This window comes from Lagopus muta, chromosome 1 (genome assembly GCF_023343835.1).
Source record: "Lagopus muta isolate bLagMut1 chromosome 1, bLagMut1 primary, whole genome shotgun sequence".
Taxonomy (NCBI): domain Eukaryota; kingdom Metazoa; phylum Chordata; class Aves; order Galliformes; family Phasianidae; genus Lagopus; species Lagopus muta.
Window position 1 is genome coordinate 92,203,976 of NC_064433.1, and position 25,978 is coordinate 92,229,953.

The window sequence follows — 25,978 nt, forward strand, 5'->3', positions numbered from 1 at the left end:
CAGCTACTCTATTTTTAATGAAGGAATTTGAGGCTATCAGAAAGGAAGTCAAATTGTTTTAGGAAAACAATAGAAAAGCAACTTAAAGTTTATTAGCTTCCTGCCCAGGGCCTGGGACCAACTTGTCAAACTTACTAGAGTGATGGCAGAGCTATTTGTTTAAAAGGGCCAGCGACAAGACTCACAATTTCATTCCTGTTTAGACCTTGGTGAAAACAAAGGAAAGCCATAAAATAATATCTGAAGGGAGCAGATGGCTAACTGGTAAGTGGTGCAAGCGAGGCTGGCCTCTGGGCCATTCATGGTGTTGACCAGTGCAGTGGCTTTAGTTGGATTTTGTTATCAGGTGAGTGCCTAGGCCTGCATTCACATTTCAGCCCCATCACCCCAAGTTCTTTGTTGTGGTCCAGTTTTCAAATCAAAATCTCTCACCTAAGGTTATCGATACGGCAGGAAAAGATCTTCAGTTAGAGCTACCGAAAAGAGCAAAACAATAGAAGGTCTGTAAAAGAGCCAGGAATAGAACCCAGGTGTCTTTGATCATGTTGGACTTGCTGAGCCCCCCAACTATACGAATATTTATATCCTTCAGAAGCAGCTGCAGTCTGCTTCTCTGTTTAGCTGCTCCAAAGTCGCAGCGCCATTAAGTCATTGAACACATGCAGGCACGTGGCTACAGAGAAGAATAGACAACCAAACTATTAGACTTGCAAGCCAAAAATGTCCATGCTGTCTGACCCTTTTTAAGGAGTTTCATTATTGGCAAAGAAACGAGAATAGAACGAATTACTGAGAAGCACTTACAAGCTCTTCTTAATGAAAAACCATACACCCCTTTTTCAGGGGGCTCTGCGCTGATTGAGATTTTAGCCTGCTTCCCAGAGTCATATAGGAAGAACTCACCTTTCCTTTCAGTGCTGCAGCAGTAGTCTCTAGAAAGTCACACGCTGAGAGGCACTGAGCACACAGAGCTATGCATGCAAGCTTTGAACAACTCAGTAATTGCTTTTCAGATGAAAGGAAGAAGATCCCACCTCAAAAATTCTCTTCCTACTCCTCCTCATTAGCTTAAATAAGACTGGGAATGCGCAACTACAGTGATCTCTGGGGCCTGGGGCAATAGTGCATCTTGCATTGGCAAGTGGTAGAAGATTTGGTTTATGTTTTCTTTTAATTTAGCCAGGTTAGATGCTTATTTGAAGGTCAAAGAGAGTGCATCATCTCTGGAAAGGCCTAGAAAGCTGCATCTTAAACTTAGTCATTTTAATGTAAATACAACTGCCTTGCATTTGCATTCAATTTATACTTATCTTGCTTGTAAGGTATTCTTACAGCCTTCAGAAAGTTTCTCTAATTCCTGTCCCTTAGAGATACTTCCTTAGTAAACAAAGCAGCCGAAAATGCTTAGAAAATGCTGTATCCTAGTTTATTTCAGTCCATAGACATTTTCTTGTTTTTCAGTACATTCTTGAGTTGCAATGACTTAAGCAAGACTTTATAGCCTTAATAGCAAAAGTCGACCGCCCTGCAATGCTAACCAGGCCAGCTTTGCTGGGGGAATTCTGAGCAAACATCAGCTAGCCAATATACTTCTCAATTGCCTCTGTTGTAAGGGATGCCACATGTAACTCATGTGATGGTGGTCTGACAAAGGGAAATATTTCATTTGCACTTATTTGGAATCTGTGTCATCTGAACTGGTACCATATAATTCATACTTTGTTCTAATAATCCGGAACTCCATGTGTATGCTGTGAGAATCTTTATGTCACTCGCTCACACTGTTGGACTCAGTAATCCCTGGGGCTGGGATCCTGCAAAGGCTTGGTCATGTAAGTGATTCAGTTACGTCTTGTGGCCATTCATGTGCGTAAAAAAGTCCATCTGTGTACAAATGTCATTGAATGGACAATGTTGTGGATTGTTGAAGCTCCTGTTTTTCCTATCTGGAGCTTCATTCTGGATTTTCAGAAGGTTCTGGGATGACAAAGGTTACCAGCCAGCTGGAAGTGTGGATGCTGAGGTACATTTCATGTTGGTCAGCTGCTCATGCTGCCATGTGGGGCCAGTGCCAGCAGTTTCAGGTTCCTGGACTGTGCTCTCTCATAGAGGGCTTAGGTAGCTGTGGTACTGCCACATGTCCCAGCTGTAAAGCCTGAGCTTAGAAAAAGGCTGCTTAAGTAGCTTTACCAGTGTAGAAAGAGTCGCAGACATGTGTCTTGTTATAAAGAAACCTAACTTTGTAGTGCAGTAGAAGGACTTTGGTGTGCACTAGGCGTTGCTGGGGGCCAGAGAAATCAGGACTCAAGCTATCCCTGGAAGTCAGTTTCTAAGGAAGAAACAGTAAAAGGATATGAGGGAAAAGAGACGTGCTTGAATGGGGGTGGGTGAAGCTGAATAGTAGACAGTCTGAGTTACGGAAGAAATCTCAGATGGTGCTTACTGCTCCCAGACAGCTTGTTCTCTTCTGTGATGGTATGAAAGCATTTCAAGACATGATATCCTGTGTAAAATTAAGAGCTTAATTAGTGCACACATTTCTGACTAATAGTTCTCAATAATTCTATGATGTGTGTTGGCTGGATTCTGAAGCCTTCTGTGAACAATGAAAATTACAGCAAATGGAGGAGGCAGGAGTGCGCTGCTGGCCCAAGGAGAACAGAAAGATACATTTTACACCAGAAGACCAGATATTTATGTGCTGTATGCACACACATGTATACACACACGGAACAAAAGTATATTTCAAAAGAAATATACTTGACAAGAGCTCACAAATGAGCCCAATTCCCAGCAATGCCATGGTGTACAGTGAACTTCTGTTTCCAGAATGTGTCTTGAGGTTAATTAGAGCCACGCAAGGGATTCAGGCCACTCTGGTGCTCATGCTGCACCTTCAGTGTGGCTGCGTAAAGGCAAATAAACACAGAGATGGCATTCAGCACCTATGCATTAAGATGGTGTCCTGAATATTTTCTAGAGGAAAGCTTGAAAGAGATTTTGTATTCAGTTTTCTATTCTGGGAGGGCGAAGGATTTAGTCCATTGAAGTCTCCTTAATTGTATTTCTGGACACCTGGTTTTCCTGGTAAAATGCACAGCCCAGCTGCCCAGGAGAGGTGACAGTGTGCAGAGGAAGCAGGTGTGCATGTTAGTCACCAACAGCCACAAAGGCAAGGAAGTGGCTGCCATCGCCTCTCCGCCATGCTGGAACTGCAGGGCACTACAGATGGCCATGGCAGCACCCATATGTGAAGCTGTGAGGACTGGCTTGGTGCTAGGGAATCCTCTGAACATTAAAGTACTGCTGATGGTCTCAAGTAGGCCGTTCTCCCCTTAGATTCCAACATAATTTCATTGAAATTCTCTCACCTTACTCTTCATGAGCAACATGATGCAGCCTGCTGTAATCCTCACTACTGACTGATGTCTATAAATCCAGGCACTGCTTTCTCACCAGATTTTTGCATGCTGTATGTTCTTGCTTTTATTGCTGGTGGAGGTTAAAATGAAGAGTGACCAAGGGGCATATAGCAGAAAACCGTATGCAAAATTGCTAGCCTGAGCTGAGATGTTTCTTTTGTGGGTTTCATCTCTCTGATTTTGTGAGCTGCTGGTGCATAAATCTGGCGACAACACCTGACAAGTAGGTGGTGTCAGCCAGGAGAGTGCTATATTGCTGGTGTTTATTATTTTTCATAAAATGATAGAAAAACAAGGGATATTTAAACTTGACTGAAACAAGCATAGGTAGCTATAAGTTAATTGTTTTTGAGTGAAATCTTGCAGTTTCATAGAGTAGAATCATAGAATCATCATGGTTGGAAATGGCTTCCAAGATCATCTAGTCCAACCATCTACCTACCACCATTATTTCCCCACTAAACCATGTCCCTTAGTATCATATCTAAATGTTTCTTGAACATGTTTTAAATGTGTATGTTTGGTGGCCCTGCCAGGCAGGGGGGTTGGAACTACATGATCCTTGAGGTCCCTTGCAACCTGTGTGGTTCTGTGATTCTGTGATTCTGTGATGTTTGGTACGTTTGGTACTCAAAATACAGATTTGATAAGAAAACACATTTATTTTTCTTGAAAAAAAAAAAGCAAAACAAAATGGAGACGTGATAAAAATTGTGATAAAAACTGTTACAGTCATGAGTAAAGTTCTTTCTGGTCAGGGATGGTTTCTGTGGCTTTCTGTGCGTGTAAAGAAATGAGATGGCTAAGCAGCACATGCTGGTATGATAGATGGCTTTTGCATGTGATACCCATATGGATGGCATGACGCTTTCTGTAATTATCCTATGCCTATCTGAAGGGGAAAAACATAAAATGGCTCTTTCAGATCAAAAGGAACCCAAGTCTGGTTTTTGGCAATGCTTTCAGTATTTTGGAATGTTGTCACCAAACCGGGGGCACAGCAGGATGTGCCTGCTGAAAGAGCATTTCAGAATGGTAGTGACTAAACCGTGCAGTATTGCTCACAAGAAACAGAGTAGGAAAATGGGAAGCCTTGAGGTTGTCTGCTGTTCCCGCGCTCTTCCCACTCTCTGACCAACTTTTTGAAGAAACAAGTCTCCATCTTGGGGGGAGAGCAAGCAGCAATTTAACACAGCGGGGAAGAAAGAGGTTTTGCGATGTGCTGCATGAAGTGATGCAGTATCGCTCCCCTGACATCTGGTAAAACACTCTCAAATAGCCTTATCTTCTCGAGTCAGCATTTCTAACATCAATAATTTTATTGGTGGTAATCGGTAAGGTCTGACATTTGTTGGAGGATGATGGGTGGCTGCGCTGGCACAGGAAATCTAAAGAGCTCTGAAGAACGCTGACAGAAAAATGCTGAGGCAACATCTTAGTTACTGAGTTGAGAAATGTGGATTTCTTTGCAGATTGTTGGGAAGACATGAGGACTGCTGCCTTGAGAGGAGATGCTGGTGTTGTAATGCCGTCAGGTTTTTTAAAGCTGGAGATGTCCACAAATGCCACAATCCAGTGTAAATCTAATACCAGACTTCAGTGTTTCTCTTGAAGCTACTGTGGCTGGCCCATACTGCTCACATGAGCTGCTTTTTCTTGCACTGCCTACAATCCTGTCCCAAAAACCTTTGAGAGGAGGTCTACTTCCATTGCTGTCTTACAGGTCTGGGCAAACCCAAGCCAGCCTTCCAGTCATATCCTTTCTAATCCAGGCCACACAAGTTTCCTTCCACCCAACCATTCCTTCTCATTTTTCCTCCTCTGTTCCGATTCTTGTGATCATCCTTGCACTAAAAATACCATGCAAAATCTCTTCATATGATTAAAAAGTATTATTTTCCACTTTGAAAAGTGGAACTATGTGGACATTCCAGCCCAGGACTGACGCAAGACTGTCTTTCAGCTACTGATGTGATGTGAAATCATAGCCTGCAGCTGTGTAAGCAAATTGACCAGCATTACAGGAATCCACAAAGAGGTTGATGGTGATCTGTGGATTGGTATTGGGCCTGCTTGTGCACTGGGAGCTCACATTTTGTTTCCAAGTGCAACAGAGCTGTGAGACAGTTCATCTGAAAGATTATGCTATGGTTGGAACTCCTGTACTTTGTCCCCGAGTTTTTCATAGACTATCCTTACCTCTGGGCTCTGGTTCAAGTTAAGGAATGTTTGCTGGAGTGGTTCACAGACTGGTGTTTTTCATGTAAAGTGTTGAGGGATTTTTCAGGTTAGTTCTGCAGAGCCATCTCTTCTGCACTGTGAGATACCATGTCCCAGGTCCTGGGGGAGTGGTAGCCTGGATTTGTGTGATGGAAATAGATGATCTTTAAAGTCCCCTCCAACCTAAGCCATTCTGTGATTCTGTGAATAAGCTGAAATGATTGGGAGACAAAGCAGCATGGTATGAGGTGAAACTCACAGGAGGAAAACAAGCCTCTGCATTAGCAGAGGAAGCACATCCATCTCTTAGTACTCAAGGCTCCTGAATAAACTTAACCCTTAGTGGAAAAGCTAAAGGAAACATTCTTGTGACCAGCTGCTTGATAAGAGAGCCACAACTGCCCAAATGTGAGGCTTTTCACTGCAGCAAGAGATTGTTGGGTTTGACCAATATGGGATGAAAAAGCAATATCTTAATATTGATGAGAGGCTGTTCCACTCATTGGCTCTGAGGGCAAATGACACAGACCAGTGTATGTCTTTCCACCCCTCCTCAGACCCCAAATTGCTTTTGTCCACACTGCCTTCTGGGAGCTGCTATTAGTGATGCTAGCACCTGATCCATCCTGGGAGAGCATCATTGGCCTGGAAAAAAAGTGCCACAGAGTGTGCGGATAGTTAAACAGAACTGATGACCATATTGGATCATCATGATCATGATCATATTGGAGCCTGTGCCTTGGTCCTGTTGGCTTGTGAGTTACAGACACACCTACATTGAGGGCAAGCTAGGTTTAGAATGGAAGGAAAGTTGGAAATATGATCATACTACCGAGCTCAAGAAGAGAGAAGCTGTTTCTTAAATTGCAACCTGCTACATTTATTGGATTGCTTTTTGGACTGTGGAATAGTGGGTAAGAAGACGGATTGTTTAACTCACAACTACCAGAGTATGTGGATGAGGACATGACAGACATCTTTGCTAAGCTTACGACCTGATGCAGTAGCTGCTCTGCTGATCTGTGGATTGAGTGTGGGTTAGTGCTGGAGCAGAGTTTGTTTTCAGCTGAGTGGCTCCAGTCTGCAGTGTCTGTGGTGCTGTGTGGGCAGAGTGAGCCAGCCTTCCCCGTCTGGCACATGGCTTGCTCTGTGCTGAGTACAAGCTGGCATGGAGGTAGGATAAACAACCAATATAATAAAGAACAGTATAAATAGTTCTGAGATAACAGCAGAGGGTGTTCATCGATGAAAAGCAACATTTCAGCTAATGTGGTTCTTGTGGAAGGTGGGCTATGTTCTAAACGTCTAGCTTAGTTGTCCATTTGTTACAGACTGAAGGCGAGTATCTTGCCTGAGTCTCATCTGCCTTTAAACTTTGGAAAGGTTAAAAATGATTGGAAAGAATGAAACTGAAGCACGAGAGCCTGCAAAGAAAGTTGGTATACTCACACTATAACCAAATTGTGCATGCTTACACAGACACATGAGATAGTGTTGTAGAGTGTTTCTAGAAGCTGGCATACATGTTTAGTGTCTACAGAGAGTATGTCCTATGTCAGAAGGTCCACTCTGCAGTGCACTGTGTGCTTTCATTTTGAGTGTCTTTGGAGTGAATCCAATGAGGATGTTTGTTCTATCAGTGCCTGAAGGAGTTTCATTTTTTATTTTGTCTTAAGCATAGATGAAAACAAGACTCCTATTTATATATATATAATGTGGTCACATCTGAGACACTTTGTGTTGCAAACGAAGAACAAACCTACAGAGAATATAAAATCAGCAGCCTGCTTTACAGCCCCAAGGGGAACCAGAAATATTTTAGCTGAAAATCTGCTTAATGGTCACTGTTTGCCTCCTACTCAATCAAATCAAATGTGTTTAAGTACTGAAGTGTGTTGCTTTTTAGTGCATGTAGAATTCCCAGAGAGACAAAAATTTTGCATGATTCCTGCCTGGAGCTATCAGGAAACTGTATAATTGTCCATCGGTTCACTTAGTAGAGACCTGTGTTTTTCAGGGTGATGGGTTGCCAGCACATGGCTAGTTTAAATGGAAATGATATATGCTACCATACATTTGGTTCTGCTGATTTCCTGTGATGGCGTTGGCAGGCTGGAGCCCAACCTGGCTTGCAAAACCTGCTCAAGCATGGTGAAGATATAGGTGGTGACCCTCTTCTCCGTGCTGTGCCACACCGCATACAGAACCCAATGGCTTGTTAAAACTTGGGTGAGTATGTATACAGGATCTGCCATCACAGCAGCTACTGGGGCTCAAGGAGAAACCCAAGGATTTTTAGCAGACTGGAATGTTTTCTTTCTGCATCTCTCCAAACTCACTGAAGCCTGAATATCACTGAGAAGAAATGTTTGATCGGCCCTATAGATCTCATTCGTGCATTCAAGGCCAGGCTGGATGTGGCTCTGGGCAGCCTGGTCTGGTGGTTGGTGACCCTGCACATAGCAGGGGGGTTGAAACTAGATGATCATTGTGATCCTTTTCAACCCAGGCCATTCTACGATTCTATGATCTCAGAATAAGGCTCTCGGTTCGAATGCCTTTCCTTTGCTATCAAACACACCATCTCTGGTTCCCAGAGACCTCTCTACTCAGCGCAGTGATAAAAGCACTTTTTAACACCATAGCTGCTGTGTTCCCACGCCTGTTGCTGTCATGAGCGAGGCCAGTCTTAAACAATAGCAGAGGAATAAAGAATAGCCTTGCTAATCAATATCCTGCCTAGACGCTGAGTCAGGTGGCAGCTTGGGCCTCTTTAAAATTCCTGCATTGTTCCTGATTTTTCATTTGACCGGTGTAAGTTTTTATCTTTAAAGAAAGAAAACACATGGGACCAACTGTCTCTGCCTGCTGTGCTATTCCCTTCCCATCCACCCCCACTCAGTTCTGGCATCTTTGTCCTGTGGTAGCAATGAGTGGGGGGTGGAGGCAGCAGTTGTTGGTCTGGACCTTCTGCTGAGCGTGATGTAAGAAGAAGGTAGCAGTGGTCTGAGTAGGATTCCTGAGGTCACGTACGTCTACAAGGCTTTGGAGAACTACACCTTTGACACCTGTATATCCACATGGGCTCATATTTGTGTGATTGGTCTTTAAATGGTCACAAGGACAGGTATGAATGCAGGCAATTTCCTAGAAATTTTTTTCACAGATGAATGTTTGGAGCTCTGGCAGGGTGCTGGGACAGTCTGTGTGCGAACAGACATTTGGAAAACTGACGACGACAGTATTTGCTAAAACAAACTGTAGCTCAAGCTCTTGAATCCATGTCGGTTGCACTACAAGCGTTTTGCAGATGGAAAAGGAGTTCAGGGTGGATTTATGTAATCTCTCAGTCTCACAAGGCCTGCAGGCCAGTTGAGGGCTTTATTCAGTTCCTGTCACAGCCCAGTGTCACCCCAGGCTGCTCTGGCTGGCCTAGAACAGGAGCCAGTGGCTGTGCTTTCCGCTTGCCACAAGCCCTGCATCAAAGACTGCCTAGGAGGAAGGTCAAGATGCCCCCAAGATTTTTCTTAAAGCTGGGGAGTCTCTCAGAACTTCTTGTGGCTCTTTGGCTCTGCTTGATTCTGGCTGAAAGGCCCCAGCAAAGAGGGAAAACATGGTCTTTGCTGTGCCGCCAGGCAGGAACTCTTGGAGCTGGAAAGGGAACTGGTAAGGGTTACAGTTGTGCATGTAGATCCGAGATAAGAGCTGACCTATCCTTCACCCCAAACTGAACTCCCTGAAGCTCAAAGAAGGTAGGGAGACCTTGTGAAAATGCTGGGGGAAACCCGCCAGGCAGGCAGACTTGCAGGTCTTGCCCAGGGCTGGGAGCATACATGCTGCGAGCAACCCTACTTTAGATGCTACTGCTGCAGACAAAACCAGGAAGGCGTGGGATTTCTGCAAAACCATGTGCTTTCAAGGGCTTGCTTGGTCCCAGACTAAAACACTTGAAGGCCAGAAGCAAAGGACAAAGGAGGGAGCTGAGGGTGCCTGCTGGAAGCCTTGATCCAGAGCAAGAGTGCAAAGCCTGGCTCTTTGGGACCAGAACTGTCAGGCTGCTGCCAGGGCCCAAACACCTGGTGTGGGGCGCATTTGACAGGGAGCACAGTTATCCCCATTCCTGGAGACATTCAAGGCCAGGTTGGTTGGGCCCTGGGCAGCCTGAGCTGGTGGGGGGTAGCCCTGCCCACAGCAGGGACTTGGAAGTGCATAGGCTTTGAGGTCCCTTCCAACCCAAATGGTTCTGTGATTCTATGATTCTATGCCTGTGTCAGTCAGCATCCTCTCTACATCTCCACAGCAGGCAGTCTCCCAGCACACACTGCCCTGCCTGCAAAGATGAAAATGGCTGCCAGGCATAAGATGGCAGGGAGGTGTGAGCAGGGAGAAGGCAGGCTGCTATGCACTGCCACCAGCTTGCGCTGCCAGTGGAGAAGGAAACTGTGCTCAATAAATTCTTTTTTCTTTAGTGCAGATAGTCTGTGACATAGTGATATGTGTTACAGACTCTGTCACGATCTCTTCCCTCGACCCAAGCAAATATAAGCAGGGCAACAACCACAGCATGGCCAGTCTTCCTCTCTAGTAATTGCTCAGCATGCCCCAGCCTTGCACAAGGCAGAACCTCTGGAGGTGAGCTGAGGATTTCTTTCAGTCTGGGCCTCTACACAGAGGCTGCTGGTAAGGATTGCATTGGTATCAGCTGAGAAAGGGGATGGTTGTTGCAACCACACCTGTCCCACAGGAATATAATGGAGTTCTTTAGCTCATTATAGTGGTGGTTGGTGCTTGCTGTCTGCTAGAGCTTGTTTGTAGTACAGTCTGCAAGTTTGCTGCTTCCCTAGAGCGGTGTTGCTTGGGCAGTTGGATGTTAGCTGTGGCAGTTCTGGTGGAGATGCCCTTAATATGTGGGTGAATCCTTATTACAGAGGTTTGTGGAAGAGTCTGCTGAGTTTCAAGCTGTTTTGAAATACTGTGATCACTCTGTGCCCACTTAAGCTGCCTCTGCTATTGCTCTGCAGAGTTACTGGTACCATGACAAGGATGGACCAGGGGTGCTTTCACTGTGATGTTGTGTATTGCTCTGTTGCATGGTTAATATTCAGGCTTGCCGGCTGCTTACATGATTTCCAGCTTGGGGGTTGTGCCAACAGTTGCACAGCAGGAATGAGTTTCTTATGAGCCTCTTCATCTGCCCCTGAAAACCCAAAGGAGACGCTCTCAGGTACTAATCAGGCCATTGTTCAGGGAAGGATTCCTAAGCCCTGGAGCTCCCTTGTTCCTGGGGTTAGTCTCTGTGGTTGAATGCCAGGCGTTTTGCTGGAGGCTCTGCTCAGCTCCAGGCAGAGGAATGTTTGCCTGGGAAAGCAATCTTCAGGGGGAGTGTATCTCTCAAAGGGAGTCCTCTGTTCTGGGAGGGAGTGGTGGGAAGGAATTAAAGCAACTGGGCTAACCTGCTATCAGAATATCTGAATGATAAAAAAATCTCTTTAATGCTCACCCAGGGAACCTGTGTGGGTTTCATAAGATTGAATTTGTTCCGTACAGGCCTGATGCTTCCAGAGGAGATGAGCTGGCTGTCTTGACTCTCAGCTGTGTACCAAAAAGGGAGGGCAATATGTACAGCCTGCCAAAGCAGCCCTTGGTAAGAAGGCGACTGGGCTGCACAACATCAGCGCACACGTGGTCGGTGGGGAAGCGCGAGTACAGCTTCAATCCTTGTCAATGGCACCTCGTTGACTTTTAACACTTCTTTATCATGTCTGCACTCACCTCGTAGCAGCACTGATAAAATGCCATCGCTGGTGTAATCTCCTGAGCAGCTCTGCAGAAAGCGCTGCAGAGCATGAGAGCCTGAATCGCTGGCAGCCGGCAACTGGTGTGGGACTCCAATCCAGACCACGGTAATAAAGCAAGGGCTCTAACCTGAAACAAGTCTGAGGCAGAATAACTTCCAAGATGTATCGAACACCAGAGGTGCTGATCTACTGGTATGATAGGCATGGCAGCATAGGAATGTTGTGTTAGAACAGGGGTTTGCTGAATTTGGAGTAACTTGCTTTTCAGAACCTGTTGGAGTTGGCAATGTAAGCTGTCTGATGTGCTTGCGGGGTATTAGTACTTAGGGTTATGAGCACTGGGGTGGTGGAAATGACTGCACAGGTTTTCTTGTGTTCTCCTTATTTCAGAAGTCTCTTATTTGCTGGGGTATGTTGGGGTATGTACTAATCTGAGTTATCACTACAAGTGGGTATCATTTCTGAATATTTAACTTCTACCTGTAGGCCCACGGCAATTAAAAGAACATGTATTGTTATTACAAACAAGCAGCTTGCAGAGATACTCCTGAGACTGCCCTCCTTTCAGGTTTGAACTAGGGAACTCTGAATATAAAAACTCAGCTACTACTGAGCAGATACATCATTCTGGAACCTGTAAGTGATGTCAGACTGATGTACAGCTCCTCATCACTAGAGGAAAGCAATGAAAGTTGTAGTGGAACTGGCTGGAAAGAGGCTCTTTCCTTTGGAGTGGGAAATGTGTATGTTTAAAATGTTGTTTAAAAAAATAATCCTAGACTTATTGCTTTTCTTCCTGAATTGGAGGCAAAAGTCATGAAGCTGAAATTCCTTGCTGAAGAAAAACTTCCGAAAATAAAATGAAATTGTGCTGAAGACTTTTTGTCAAAGAACTTGGAGATGAAGATCTCTACGTCTTGGTGGTTGAAGATGCAATTACATTTTTGCTGGCCCAGCTATTTTAAACACTGAAAGTTGAAATAAGGGGCTTCTCCTTTAGAGTAGGGATCGTCATTAAGAACAGACATTTCATTGAAAAATTTCAGTTTGACTTGTTTCTTTAGCCTTCTGTCCTTATTAAGAGAATAATCTTGCATATATTCTTTTCTTCTTGGGACTATGGCTCTACTCCATGTTGTTATCTACTGACTTTTACAGTTGTGCATCTTTTCTATGGCACTAGTCCTGCAGTTATCCCTGCAGTCATTTTCACGTGCTGCAATCTCTGCAGGATGGAACAAACTTTCTGCATTCTCTCTACTCACATCATCTTTGGCAAGTTCTTCTGCTTCACTACTTGCTTGGATACCCTGAAGCCTACTCAGTACTATAATCCCAAGGCTGTTTTCACAGGAATATCTAGTGTTGCCCCAGCCATCTCTAGAAGTCTCTATCTTTTGATCTTTCCTGTTTCTTTTTTTTTTTTTTTTTTTTTTTTTTTTAACTGTTCTCCCCTGTTTTTTCTGCTGTTTCTGTCCCACATCTTGTACTTCTATCTCTTTGTTCTGGCGTCTTTCCGCTTCTTCAGTCTTCCATCATTCCCGACCAACATCTAGAACTTGATATGTGGAAAAACGGGGTCTTTTCCCAAGGCCACTTCTCTTCATTACCTCCAGTATTTCTGCTATTCTCCCTGAGAATGGCATCCAGATTACCACATTTTACTCTATCCAAGCTTTGTTTTGCACGTGGATCTGTCAAATCTCACAGTTCTTTCTTAAACGCCTGACTTTTTGCCTACATCCTCAAAGTGAAATGCTCCATTTTCCTCAGTTACTGCTGTGCTACTTGCAGTCCCCAGCCTCCTGCCACACATTCCTGCACTACCCCTGAGTTCTGCTGCCTTACCCTCCTCACTCTTCAGCTTTGTGTTCCTTCTGTGGCTCCTCTGTCAGGTTTCATCCTCTCCATGTGGACTCTATGTCCATGTTTTGTGGCTGGTGCTATCTCCTTATACCATCTTCCAATGCAGTGTTTTACTGCTCACTGATGACTCTTTCTGTATCTATTCACTCACTAATATGCCTTTTTCCAAGGCTTCAGAATTTCTTTTCCTGCGCTTCAATGTTTTTTCTTTAATGCTGTTTATAACAAGGCAGGATCATGAGCACAATATATTGGAGATAATAAGCATACAGTTCCCCTTGAAATGAATGCTGCTAGCTACCCATCTAGGAGTTAGGCATTTGTGTATCAGTTCAGCACCCTGTTAGCTCTTGAGACCAGTAGTAAACTACTGAAACCACCTCACCAGTATTGTGCTTGAAGTCTCTAACAGCCTGAAGAACCCAATGTTCAAGGCTTATTTCAGTCTGCTAGAATACAGGTTTTCAGGTCAACTGGTGCACAGCGCAGGACTTATTGTGTTGTGGCCAGTGTCTAAAACACAGGAGGTACATTTAATTTCCTTCTTTTCCTGGTGGATGAGGATAGGTGGATAGAGCATCTAGCCCCCTCACCTCTGAAATGTGCTGTTCTATGAGGTGGAGGTAGCTATGACATTGATATCTGCTCAGTGAATCACAATAGCACATGGAAGGAAATGTACTTAATGCTAGGCGAAGCTGCTATGGTAATAAATAGTGGGACTGCGCTTTCTTCATATCGCTCTAGTAACCTGCTCACATAAGGCCAAGACCGATGTTTGCACTTCATCTAGCTGCTTGGTTAATTATTCTCTGAAAGTTTTAAGGAGCTTCCTTGTCAGATTTGGGTGGATTTCATCTTAGGAAGTCCTCCAGCCTTGAAGGGTGGAGCAGTTTACCTGAGAAATTTGAGATCACAGGGGAAAAAACATTAAACTTCATTTGTTCTTTTTCTTTCCACCCACCCCTCATCTTGCAAAATATATTAATTGCTGGACTGTTGGATGATGCCACCACCCACATGGCTCTTTTTACTTTCTCTCTGGAGTGCTTCTTGCCAGAAACATTCATCGTTGTCTTAGACCAGGAAGGACAGCAAGGTGGTGTCCTGCTTAATGCAAGATGTCTGTGTCCTGCAGAAGCCATGTCACTGTCTTCCCATGGGCAGCCTATGTGTCTTCTCTTCAAGGTGCTGTTATCTCCTGGAGTTGCTGTGCAGCACACAACACCAGCTGCCTCTGCTCTGGCCAACCTGTGGCAGTGAGGAGATACAAATCACTAGCTGAGCTGTTGCTTTGCTCAGCAGAAACCAGCTCTCATTTGCAATGGTCCTGGTGTAACTGTTTCATGCCAGCAAAAATAAAAGGAGGAGAAGGAAAAGGGAATAGAGCAAATAGAAAGCGGGAAGTAGAGATAATGGGAGTGGGGAAGTACTCCTGATGTTATAATGCCACTAGACTTAGCGATTTCTCTAGCTCCTGCTGTGCTTTGTTATAAATGAGGCTAGTTAGCAGCGGATCTGAATGTAACAACAGACAGGAGAATGAGAGGAGCTGTGAAAAATGCATGAAATAAGTGGATTTTTAAGGGGTTTTAGGAGCGGCGGTTTTCTGGTTGTGGCCTAGTGCCTGCACATGTCATGTGATTGGGATGCTGCAGAAGGTATGCAGAGTGTGCAGCAAGCAAAGCACGCAGCCATGTCATCAAACACAGAAAGCAGAGCACTTGGGCAATGAGTTTCTGGAACTGCTGAGGGATGATGGTGCAGCTGAGTGCAAGATGTAACTTAGCAGTAGGTGCTAATGCTGCAGAAATGGGGATGAGGATTCACGTTCTTAAGGATAAATGGATTTATGGGAGGGATAGTGGTGGTTATCTGGTAACCAGAAACTTAAATGATCAAAGAGTTTACTAAGCCCTTCTGACTTTGCCTTGCTCTTCCAAAAATATATCATGGCTGTGTGGAAGGTCACCTCCCATCCGTTCTTAGATGTTAATCACCCTCTTCAGTATAGGTGGCCTATCAGATTGCATAGGCTGGGCGAACACTGGGATATATGATAGCCCATTTGCTGAACTGGGGGATCTAAAGGTAAGATTGCTATCTGGAAGGCAAAGATATCTGTGAGGGGAGGCAAGATTCCTAGTCTCTTCAGCTGTTTGCCCTGAAAATGGAAGAAGAAAGGATTTCAAATTCCAGAAGCCCTTGCAGGCTTGAGGCTATAAACAGGCTCTTCCTGTACAAATCATAAAGGATCTAACAGTAACTACGAGATGCTTGTTTTTCCATACAGTCCAAATACTACTGGAGTACACTTTGTGAGGGGATGAAGCCCATCAGTTAGGGGGAATAAGGGTCCCCAAGGCTCTGAGAAGATGGATATTGAAGAAAGAAACATGGAGTGAAGAAGAAGAAATGAAAGGCTTGGTCAAGCTGACGCAGAAGGAGACAGGCTCAGGAGTCAAAAATATAAAAAGAGAAAGATGGAAATAGGGAGAAAAATAATTAGGAAGGTATGGAAGAAGAATTAACAGTGTATTTTACATGGGGAAAAATGTCCAAGGTGTGGAATACATGCCATATATGCCATGTTATTGGGTTTTTTTTTAGCTAACTATTCTAGAGGCTTCTATGGGGGCAAATACATGAAATTATGGGACCCCAAAGATGTGATCCTGCCCCTCTTCTCTCAGGTGGTGAGGCCTCCCTTGGAGTACTGTGTCCAGATGTGGAGTCCTCAGTACAGGAGAGATGTAGACCTGTTGGAGTGTGTCCAGAGGAGTGCCACAAAAATAATCCAAGAGATGGAACACCCCTGCTATGAGGACAGGCTGAGAGAGCTGGGGCTGTTCAGCCTGGAGAGGAGAAGGCTCTGGGGAGACCTCAGAGTGGCCTTTCTGTATCTAAAGTGAGGGATGTAAGAACGTAGGGGACATACTGTTTAGCAGGGTCTGTTGTGATAAGACGAGGGGAAATGATTTCAAGCTGAAACAGGGGAGTTTTAGATTGGATATAAGAAGTTTTTTATAATGAGGGTGGTGAGGCGCTGGCAGAGGTTGACCATAGAGGTGGTGAATGCCCCACTCATTCCTGGAGACACCCAAGGTCAGTCTGGACAGAGCTTTGAGTACATGATGGAGCTGTAGGTGCCCCTGTTTATTGGGGAGTTGGAATGGGTGGCCTTCAAGGGTCCTTTCCATCTCAAACAGTTCTGTGATTCTGTGAAGTCTATGCTTCCAAAAGTAACGTGAGGGAATGACCAAAAGAATGTACTTGATATTTTGCTATGTGGTTTATAGAGTAAGTGTTGCATGTGGTAGCCATGAATGCTGTTTATCCTCAGTCTTCTTGCTAGCTTGAATGCAGTGATACTGCAGCTTGGGTCTCTGAAACTGTTCTTGGTATATAAGCTCTTTAATTAGAAATATTCATGGGCCTGTTGCCATAGGCCACAACTTTACCTTGCAGTGCATAGTATGCAGGATATCGATGCTTGGAAGCACTTGTATTTCATTGCTGAAGCTTGTGTTGCTCTGTATTTCCTAGTCCTAATCACAAAACTAAAGTGAACGTCACTCAAGATTTAATATCTAAGAACATGCTGCAGGGGTTGGTGTTTCCTGACACCAATGGCTATTGTTTTATTTTCTAACCACACCTGTCTTCCCAAGCAGAAACACTTGAGCAGCCTGCAGTGTACTAGCCTCCCCTCTGGCATGTGGCCTGACACAGAAATGGACAAACTGCCTGGATGACATGGGAAACCAAAGTGTTACTCTCAACTAAAACATTATCTTTTAGGAGGTAAGTTGTTCTTGGATCAGCCAGCTCGGACAGTTGGGTAAAGCATCCTTCCAGGAAGGTTTTGTGTCACTTGGGCCTTTTGCTTACAATGAACAAAGACACTGGATTTCATTCCTCCTTATACAGTGATCCACTATAAGATGGCAAAGAACAGACACTCCTACAGATACAGGCTACTGAGACTCCATTGCGGATGGAAGAGCTGCACGGTGTGATGTCAGATCCATGAGCTCTTCTTCATGGGAGGGCACGACTCACCTTTTTCCTCATGGATCTCATCAGTCAAGGGTGTTGCCTCACCTCATTCATTACCCAACAAACACAGATACAGTTAGGGGTTAGTAGCTGATCTTCAGAAATCTCTTGGGAGTAAGGGAATATGTGTTTTTACTTATTTGTAATTTGTGTAATGCACCTGAAGCAATCAGGCAGTGGGAATGCAGTCAGCTATTTATTTACTCAGCAACTGAAAAGATGTGAGTTCTGTATAACAGTGTAAAGGAAAGTTTCCAACTGTCTAACCTCCTGTTTCGACTTCCCTTTGGCATCCTCCTGGGCCCCAGTTCCTTTAAGAAGTGAAAACATGTATTTTACTGTACATTGTCACCAGCTCCTGTGATGCAGTGAAGTTAATAATGTGCATAAGCTTTGCCAGATGAAGGACTAGTGCTGCAGACACTTTGAGAACAAGTTATTCATGCTCCTGTGTTCTGGTGAGAAATTTTATGCCTCTGACAGACAAGATCCCAGCAGCAGTTCAAGCATCATAAATCATTTGCTTTTATCTCAACCAGAGAGGGAAAGCTGCTATTTAAGTAGAGGTCCGCTTATGGAAACATGGATTAGGTGGTAACTTTTACTTTAAAACATCAAATTAAACAAGGTAGACTGAATTAGGAATAGGTAGCGCTGGCATATTGCTTCTAGAAATTTGTGGTGGTGGTGGTGGTTCTTGCAATGCCAGCATTAGAACTTTACAGGAAATGTGTCACTTCCCAGATGGATGGGGCTGTGCAATTGTAAGGGGAAATAAGTGTTTCAAAGTTGGTCTCTTGTTGCTGTATATTATTGAACTCTATGATCAATCACCTGAAAGATAGTGAAATAGTCACTGAATGGTAGTGAGGAGTGAAAAATCAGTAAGGCAGTAAAAAAAAAAGACGTTGCAATAGCCTGGATCACTCGGAAAGATGCATCCAAGCATAACATTAGTTGTTGCAAGTCACATGTCAAAGGATAAGGAGCACAGGCTATGCTTACCAGTTAGTGAGTTTGTCTTGGGCAGCAGTGACAAGGAATGATGGGAACTGGAGTGGCTCACTGGCTGACAACAGAATTCCAGGATGGTGCTGTAGCTGGGGAAACGCATGCAACTTTTGGTAAATAACTTCAGGATGAATAGCTCTAGGAGAGAGTGGGTGTGCGTGTCATTGAGTACTAACATTGTCACTTCCCATGTACTCTATTTAGTGCTTTTGTTGGTGGTTCCTGGATGGGAGAGGTTTCAGGGAATATGCCTGAGTTGTTAGAGTTGGAAATGTGCCTTCCAGTGAAAGAGGTCAAAGAACTGAAGGGAAAATAAAGCTGAAGGCTAGCTTTTGTAGTGTGTGTGTATATATATACCTATATGTGGAACAAACTTCTTGTTCTATCAGACTGAAGCGAAAAAAGAATTAATGACTGATTCAATTTGAAACTTTTTTTTTTTTAAAGCATCAAAAGAGGACTAATTTTTTAACATTGCATGCAATTAATCACTGGAAAAGCTTGCTGAGGATAGTGGAGGATTCTTCACAGGGGGCTTTTAATTTGTTTGGATTCTTGTCAGAAAGTAGACGCTTGTGGAGATGGAAAGGATTTCTGCCAAAATTTCTGGCCCAGGTCTTCTAAGGTGTGAGTCTCGATGATCACAGTAGTTCTTTCTGCAATTGGTGTCTGAGTTTGTCTCCCTTGTTGGCAGGCAAGTGGTTGAGAGTTGCCTCAGAGCAAGTGACGGAGGCATCCCCTCTCAATCCAAGCTGTTACTCTTTTTCACCTTGCTCTGTACAAACAACCTTCAAACAACCAAGCCATATCACTCTTGCTCTTTAATCTTCAAATCTTATTGCTCCAGTAAGTAGCTCTCCTTGACCCCACTCTGTCCCTGTTTCCCATGTAAGCATCTACCCCAGTCGTTCTCTGGGATTGGCAGCTACCTCCACCACTGATGATGGTGGAAGTACCAGTGTTTCCAAGAGGAGCTTCCATCACTTTCAACCTGTCACCAGCCTCTCATCTCCAGAATCCCATTCCACTATCTATGCTACTCTCAAGGGTTTGACTCTGTTGTACAGGATGGGAGAAGACAGAGGCCTCAGTGGGAGACCCCTACCTTTGCTGGGAGAAGGGTGCAAGGGCTAAATGCGTTCCTCTCACCTAACGTGTTTTTTTTTTTCCTCTCACCAATGGGCATTTTTGTTTGGTTGTGTAAAAACTATAGAATCATCTAGGCTGGAAAAGGTCTTTAAGATGAAGTCTAACCATTACCTCACTCTTCAAGTCCATCATGAAACCACATCCTTAAGTGTCTCATCCACACATCCCTTAAATACGTGCAGAGATGGCATATATTTTGTCACTTGAGGAAATAGACTGACAGCCTCCTTTCAAGAGAGTGATGAGTTGTCTCCTCAGTCTCGTTTTCTCCAGACTAAATCCCAGTTCTGTTTTCAGTCCCTCCATCAGCTTCACTGCTCTTCTCTGAATGCTTTCTAGTAACTCAATATTCTTGCAGTGAGGAATCCAAGCTGAACGCAGCACTCTAGCTGTGGTCTCACCAGTGCTGAGTAGGTAGAAAATCACTTTCTTGGTCCTGCAGGGCATGTTATTTCTGATGTAAGCCAGGATGCCATTGGCCTTCTTGGTCACCTGGGTGCACTGTGGGCCTATGTTCAGCTGGCCACCAATCAGTATCCCCAGGTCCTTTTCTGCTGAGCAACTTTCTAGCCACTCCTCCCCAAGCCTAAACTGCTGCATTGAGTTGTTATGTGCAAGTGAAGTACCTGGCATTTAGCTTTGTTGAATGTCATGTGGTTGGATCCCTGTTGATGTTCCCGTGATATCAGAGTTTTGCTTTGTTTCTTATTTTCTTCCCCGCAGTGTTAAACTGGAGCAAAGCTGTGCATGTGGATAAATTGTTGGGGGTAACACACAGCTGTTAGAAATTTGTGAGGAAAATGGTGGGAAGATGAGCAGTGCCAAAGATGAAGCTCAGGGCAAGAACGTGTGCCAGCAGAGGCTCAGGCCTTTGTGTGCAGGCAGTAGGTACTGGATGTAGCAGTATTTCCTAAAAAAATACAATGGCTACTACCCAACTTTGTGGAAGAAAGCCCGGAAGGGCAAAGTGTCCCTGTGGGTGCAGGAGGGTGCTGGGTGGAGCCTGATGAGGAGTGGTAGGCGGGTGAGGAGCTGTGAACGTGACTGCTGAAGCCACACAGGGTTGGGAAGCTTTTCTGCTTGTGATTTCACCTGGACTGCATGCCAACCTCGGCACACAATGTTATCGCTGTGAGCCAGCACATGGTCAGGACGGCTGTGTTAGCAAAGTTGGGGCCCCAAGAGACCTTCTCCAGTCCTCAGCTTTTTGCTTTGAAGGCTTTGGCCAGAAACACATCATGGCTTCGTTCCCTGGATTTGTTTCCAGTGGCACTGGATTGCCTCTGGTCATTGATAACCTGTGTCACCACGGCTGCTATCTTGTGGTAGGGAATAAAAATGAACAGCTTTGTCAGGAGCTGAAGCAGGGATCTCTGCTCTACCCCACCCCTCTCTGGCAATCTGTTGTTCTTGGCTGTTTCCTTATCTAGGCTTTATTACTGTGCAAAATAGCTGAGTTAATGACTCAAAAGGAACACTTGGTCCCTACTGTGCAGAGACTATGCTGTTCAGATACAGAACCTTCCCTAGGAGATCTTTCTCCTTCCTGTAGCCCATGCAGCAGTTGAAAACTGAAGAGCTCTTGGATAAACATGGTCCTTTTATCTTGCTGGGCCAGTTCCATGACAGTGGGTTCCATGGGTGGGAGACGTGGTCTCCGTATGACCATCTTTACTTTTGTCAGTGGTAAATATCTTGCCTAAAAGGGACGTCATTAGAAGCACTTGGCATTTTCACAGCTCTCCTTACATGGCAGTCCATGGAAATTTAATCTTCTCTCTGTGAGGCTGTTCTTCTCTCCGAGGTCAGTGCTGCCTCTAGAAGTTGCAGTCTGAGCCTCCTCCTGTGCTAGGAGAAAAGTCTATGGTATTTTTTGAGTTTGTTATTTTGTGAATAAGATTCTCCTTGTTTAATTTTCTTTTTTTTTTTCTTTTTTTTTCCTATTCAGGCTTGTGCTTTCTGCATCCTTTCTTGAAAAGATCAGAAATCAACCCCCTTAATTCCATGGCAACCTTTACTTTTCCCAGGACGGATGTTTCTAGGATAATTCCAGGTTTTCCATGCTTTGACTTAATAGGCAATACACTCGGAGTGTAACAGTGCTGAACTAGTTTGCAAGAAATGAAGTGGTTCCAACCTCTGCCATCTGAGATTTGTCAGTGACTAAAGTCTTGGGCATTGAGGAGACCTGTTAACTTCAGTGTTAATTCCCAACTATAAGTTAAAATCTACTTGCAGGAGAGTCATGTGGCTCTCAACAGGCATGAGAATGGATACAGCAAATTGTATTCAAGATGATTTGCAAGAGTGGTTTTTGTGTGTGTGTGTGTCTGCTTTAGGATTGTGATCTGTCACTGGTCGTAAGTCTCTGTAGGGCCATCAGGTTTACTGAAAGCTCACTGATATCAGAGTTTGTACTCCAATAGAGCTGAAACAGTACAGTAACAATTAGGAGATCACTGGCATCTTTGTGCTGGACAGATGCAAGGCTGCTATGGGCAGCTCAAGTGCTGACACCTTATACACTTTGACGCAAATGAACCCAGGTGTTTTGTGGGAATCTTCTTTTTCAAGCTTGAAGGAGATATGGAAGGATACAACATTCAAGTTGTCTCTCTGCTGTCCTTTGATATGTGTATTATGCTTGGGCAGCATGTTTATGGTGGTTTTTTGGTTTTGTTTTTTTTTGTGTGTGTGTGTTTTGTTTGTTTGTTTGTTTTGCTGTGGCTGTTCTCATTCTTCTTGTCAGTAGTTCTGGTCTTCTCACTTTTCATTTGCTTCTCACATCATCCTGCGTTCTTCAAACTGCTTGCCTTGTATGGTTAGTAAAGACAAAGATAGGTGCCATCTTTCCAGAACTGAAAGATGAGACATTGCTCACCAATGAGATCAGCTTTTGAAATGCGTGAGCAAAAATCTACGTGATGATGTTGTATGTCACCACTTGTGACACTGCTTCCTGAGCTTCCTCATAGACAGTGCATTATTCCTGGCAGAAAGATGGGTAGACCTCAGATAGAAAACAGTATCAGTAGAAAACAAATCAGTAGAAAACAGTCATGAAAATTGGAGAATATACCTGAGGACTGAGGCAGTATACGTACGTACCTTGCCTCTGGGTGAACATCCAGGGATCACATTAGCCCCTTTAAGCAGTGTTGCACTGCAAGCTCATATGCAGCTCCTCAGCTACCCTGAGTTCAGGGTCCTCTGCAGAGTTGCTCCTTCCCTAGACAAAGCTCCCTGCAGCAGTGCAAGACATGGCTGCCTTTGTGCTAAAGCAGAGCCGTGTTCCCATCTCACTGTGCCATGCAGAGTGCAGTAGATCAGCTGCTCCCTTTTTCATGTTTCAGAGGTCTCTTGGTCTTATTAAACATTTTGCAAATGCAACTGTTTTCTTCCAGATTGTGGACTAAATATATCGTGAGGCCAAAAAAACAAAACTCTCCAGGATCTTGGTACAAACATAGTTAAACGTAGTTACTTCTCATTCTTAATTGTATTTTGGGACCAGTCTGATAGGCCATTTATAGTCTACTTAATGACTATTATCTTATGTCAAGTTCTTAAATCAAATTGCCATGTGATAGAAGGGAAACTGCCTTCCAGGACCTTAAGTATACTGCACCAGTTTTGCTATATTTAACAATGATGTAAGCAGTTTCCTTGGAGAAAAATATCAGCACAGTCAAATGGGTTGAATTTTCGGTACAGTCAGGGGTGAGTGTCCCTACTTATATTTTCTTCCTTTTTATCTTTATTCCTCATGTTCTACGTTGGCCACTTCATTTTTCAGTTCAGAACTGAGATCGTATCGCAGGTTTGTAGTTATCTGTGAGTAAATACAGATATGACACAATTGTACCACGGTTGCCCCTTTCTACAGAGTCTTAACAAAATGCCACATTGCAGGTTCTTCCTCCTCCAGTGCACAGAGAGGTACAAAATCGACACAAATAGTGCAGAGGACTCCTGTTCAATGGTTGGTTGGTTGTTGTTTTTTGTTTTTGTTTTTAAATAAAGAGAGTTCCAGTGCAAAGTATCCCATCCTGCTGACTGATTTCAGTAGATGGTATCGAATTCTTCTGAGATGATATTGGAATAGACATGTCATCAACCATGTCATCTCCATTGACTCTTTTCCTGGCAGTAGGACAGAAGTTTTTATTGATTTCATCTGTCTTGTCTGCATTATTATTGAGCAATCTAACATTTCCATCTGATAAAGAATCAATACCACGATTAGGACTCATTTTATTCTTAATTTACTTTCAAAGAAAAAAAAAAGCTTTGTCAGTGTTTTTTCCCCCATTTTACCTCCGTCATCAGTTTTTTCTAATTCCCATTTTCTAGTTTATATTCAGCTTCTCCTCTGTTTATTTGTTGTGTGTTCTACTTTTTTTAAAGCCAGCCCCACTTCTCTTTTAAATCTGGCTGTATTATTTTCCTTAATCATTACACTGTTCTTTCTTTACTGTGGAGCGTGTATTTTTAGGGACTAGTAAAATGTTTTTAATCAGTCATTATTCATTATTCATATTCTTCTTTAAATACTGGGAATTCCCATCATGGCTAGGAAATGGGCCTCTTAAAAGCATAGTGCCTTCTAAAGCATTGCCTTAACTTTTTGGACATTTTTTTCTTTCCTTTAACAATGCTGTTGATCAGTAAACCTATTACCAGTCTGTCATCTCTACCAGTACTTTACCCCCTGGATAAAGTGAAATACAAGTTTTGGTCATTTTGGATGTAAGATTTTTTTTTTAAACGAGGGAACTTAGAACATTTAAAAATCTCTGAGGCTGTTTTTGGGTCAGCAACATCAGCATGTGTCAAACTAAGTGATAACTTAGGTTTGTTTTTTCTCTAGGTAGTGCTCCACTAACCAGTGGTCCCATATTCCAGTGTTGCTGAGTTGTGTGTCACAGACCTAAGTCATTGCTCCAATTACCGGGATACCAATTCACAAATATTTGTTAATTAGGAAATCAGAATTCAAAGGCACAAGCATCAGAGCAGGTAATACCTTTCTTTTTTCTAGCCCACTTCTGCCCATTCAGTCTTTGTTAAGGCTATAGGCATCGATTGTAACACTGCGTCATACGAGCTATCCCAACATCTTTTCCAATTTCATATAGCTGCAGTCTTTTGGGCAGGCAAATTCTTGCTGAATATAAAATGGAAAGGGATGTGACAAGTGTATGCAACTAAAGAGGATGTATTAGAATGGACTCGACTTCTATACTGTGTTTCTGTAAAGGTGGACACGCTTTTGAAAGGAAGAGGAGGGGCTGCAACCCGATACACCCAGCACTGCACAGCAGAGCTGATATGCAGCAGGGGGATTGAAGCCAGACCTGCTGCTCCCTGGACTGGAGCAGGGTGGCCAACATATAACAGTTGATGCCATCTTCAGAGCTCTGGGGACTGGAGAGACACGAACTGTGAGAATACAACCCTTCATTTTGCTGAAAAACTATCTGTAGTAATTGCTGCATTCATTGCAGTGGTATTTATCAGTTAAACAAAAATAGGTCTTCCTAGTGCTGGGCACATGGGAGAGTTGGTGGCAGTTCCAAAGTGGGACTCACCACAGCAGTAGCTGGATGCGGCCCAGGAAGGTGGACACCCAGTTAAGTCTTAATGCTTCTGGTAGAAGGATCCTGTTCATGCTTAGGCCTTATTTCTAATAATATTTTTGTTGGAACATAACAGGACCCTAAGCGATTGCATTTTACTGGTAATTATGAAAAAAGAAGTCTTTGCAAATGGGAAGCTTTTCAGCCCCAGCATCTAGATTTTCTGGCAGGTCTGTACACAAAGAGTCCCTGGCTCCTTCCACCTCCCTGTTTGATAGTTTGAGGCCAAATTGTCTCAGGGATGCCCAAGACCTTCGGATGGATAATTTGTCTGGATGAGCAGGTTACCTTGATCAGGAAAAGAGAATGGCTGGCTTGAGAGCTTCCAAGTTCAATAACCTCCTTTTCTTATTAATAAATTTCTGAGGCATGAGAGGTTTCCGTTCCTTGCTGGCATCTTTACACTGTGCCCAAAGAAACAATCATATCAGGTTCAGGAAGGCAAGTGACTGAAAGGGCAGGGAAACAGGAACCGTCCCCACGGATGTCCTCCCCAGAGAGGCTGGGAACACGCTCTGCTGTGGGAAATGGGGAGCTGAGGTCAGCCAGAGTGCACGGCAGGTATGTGCATCTCTAAGGACTGGGAGCACAAGAATAGTGGTCTGTTCTGCCATTCCCAATGCTGCCCCATCCCAAGCCACCTCCACACCTTGTATGCTCCACCACCTTGTTCTGTGGTGTGGAAATGAAGGCAGGGAGATAAAGGCAGAAAGTGGGTGGTGACAACGCTCCCAAGAGCCCTGAGCCAACCACTTAGTGAGGCAGGCCTTGGTGTTAGAAGAGCTCAGATGGGATAAAGGAACAGGGAACAAGC

General features: G+C 44.0%; 2 protein-coding genes across 5 annotated transcripts in view; both read left to right on the top strand.

Annotated features, from left to right (window-relative positions):
* Positions 1–25,978, top strand: part of GPR89B (G protein-coupled receptor 89B) — a 168,471-nt gene that overhangs the window by 102,342 nt on the left and 40,151 nt on the right. The window lies entirely within an intron of this gene.
* The window catches only part of GJA8 (gap junction protein alpha 8), a 46,334-nt gene continuing 20,456 nt past the window's right edge, over positions 101–25,978 (top strand). Inside the window, exons 1-4 of one of the 4 annotated variants that reach the window (XM_048934023.1) lie at positions 10,340–10,866; positions 11,190–11,545; positions 16,981–17,110; positions 24,396–24,544. The gene's annotated coding sequence lies outside the window, so the exon portion shown is untranslated. Of the gene's footprint in view, positions 265–10,339; positions 10,867–11,189; positions 11,633–16,980; positions 17,111–24,395; positions 24,545–25,978 lie in introns of those variants that run through there. The other 3 variants (XM_048934024.1, XM_048934021.1, XM_048934025.1) reach the window with 3 other exon arrangements.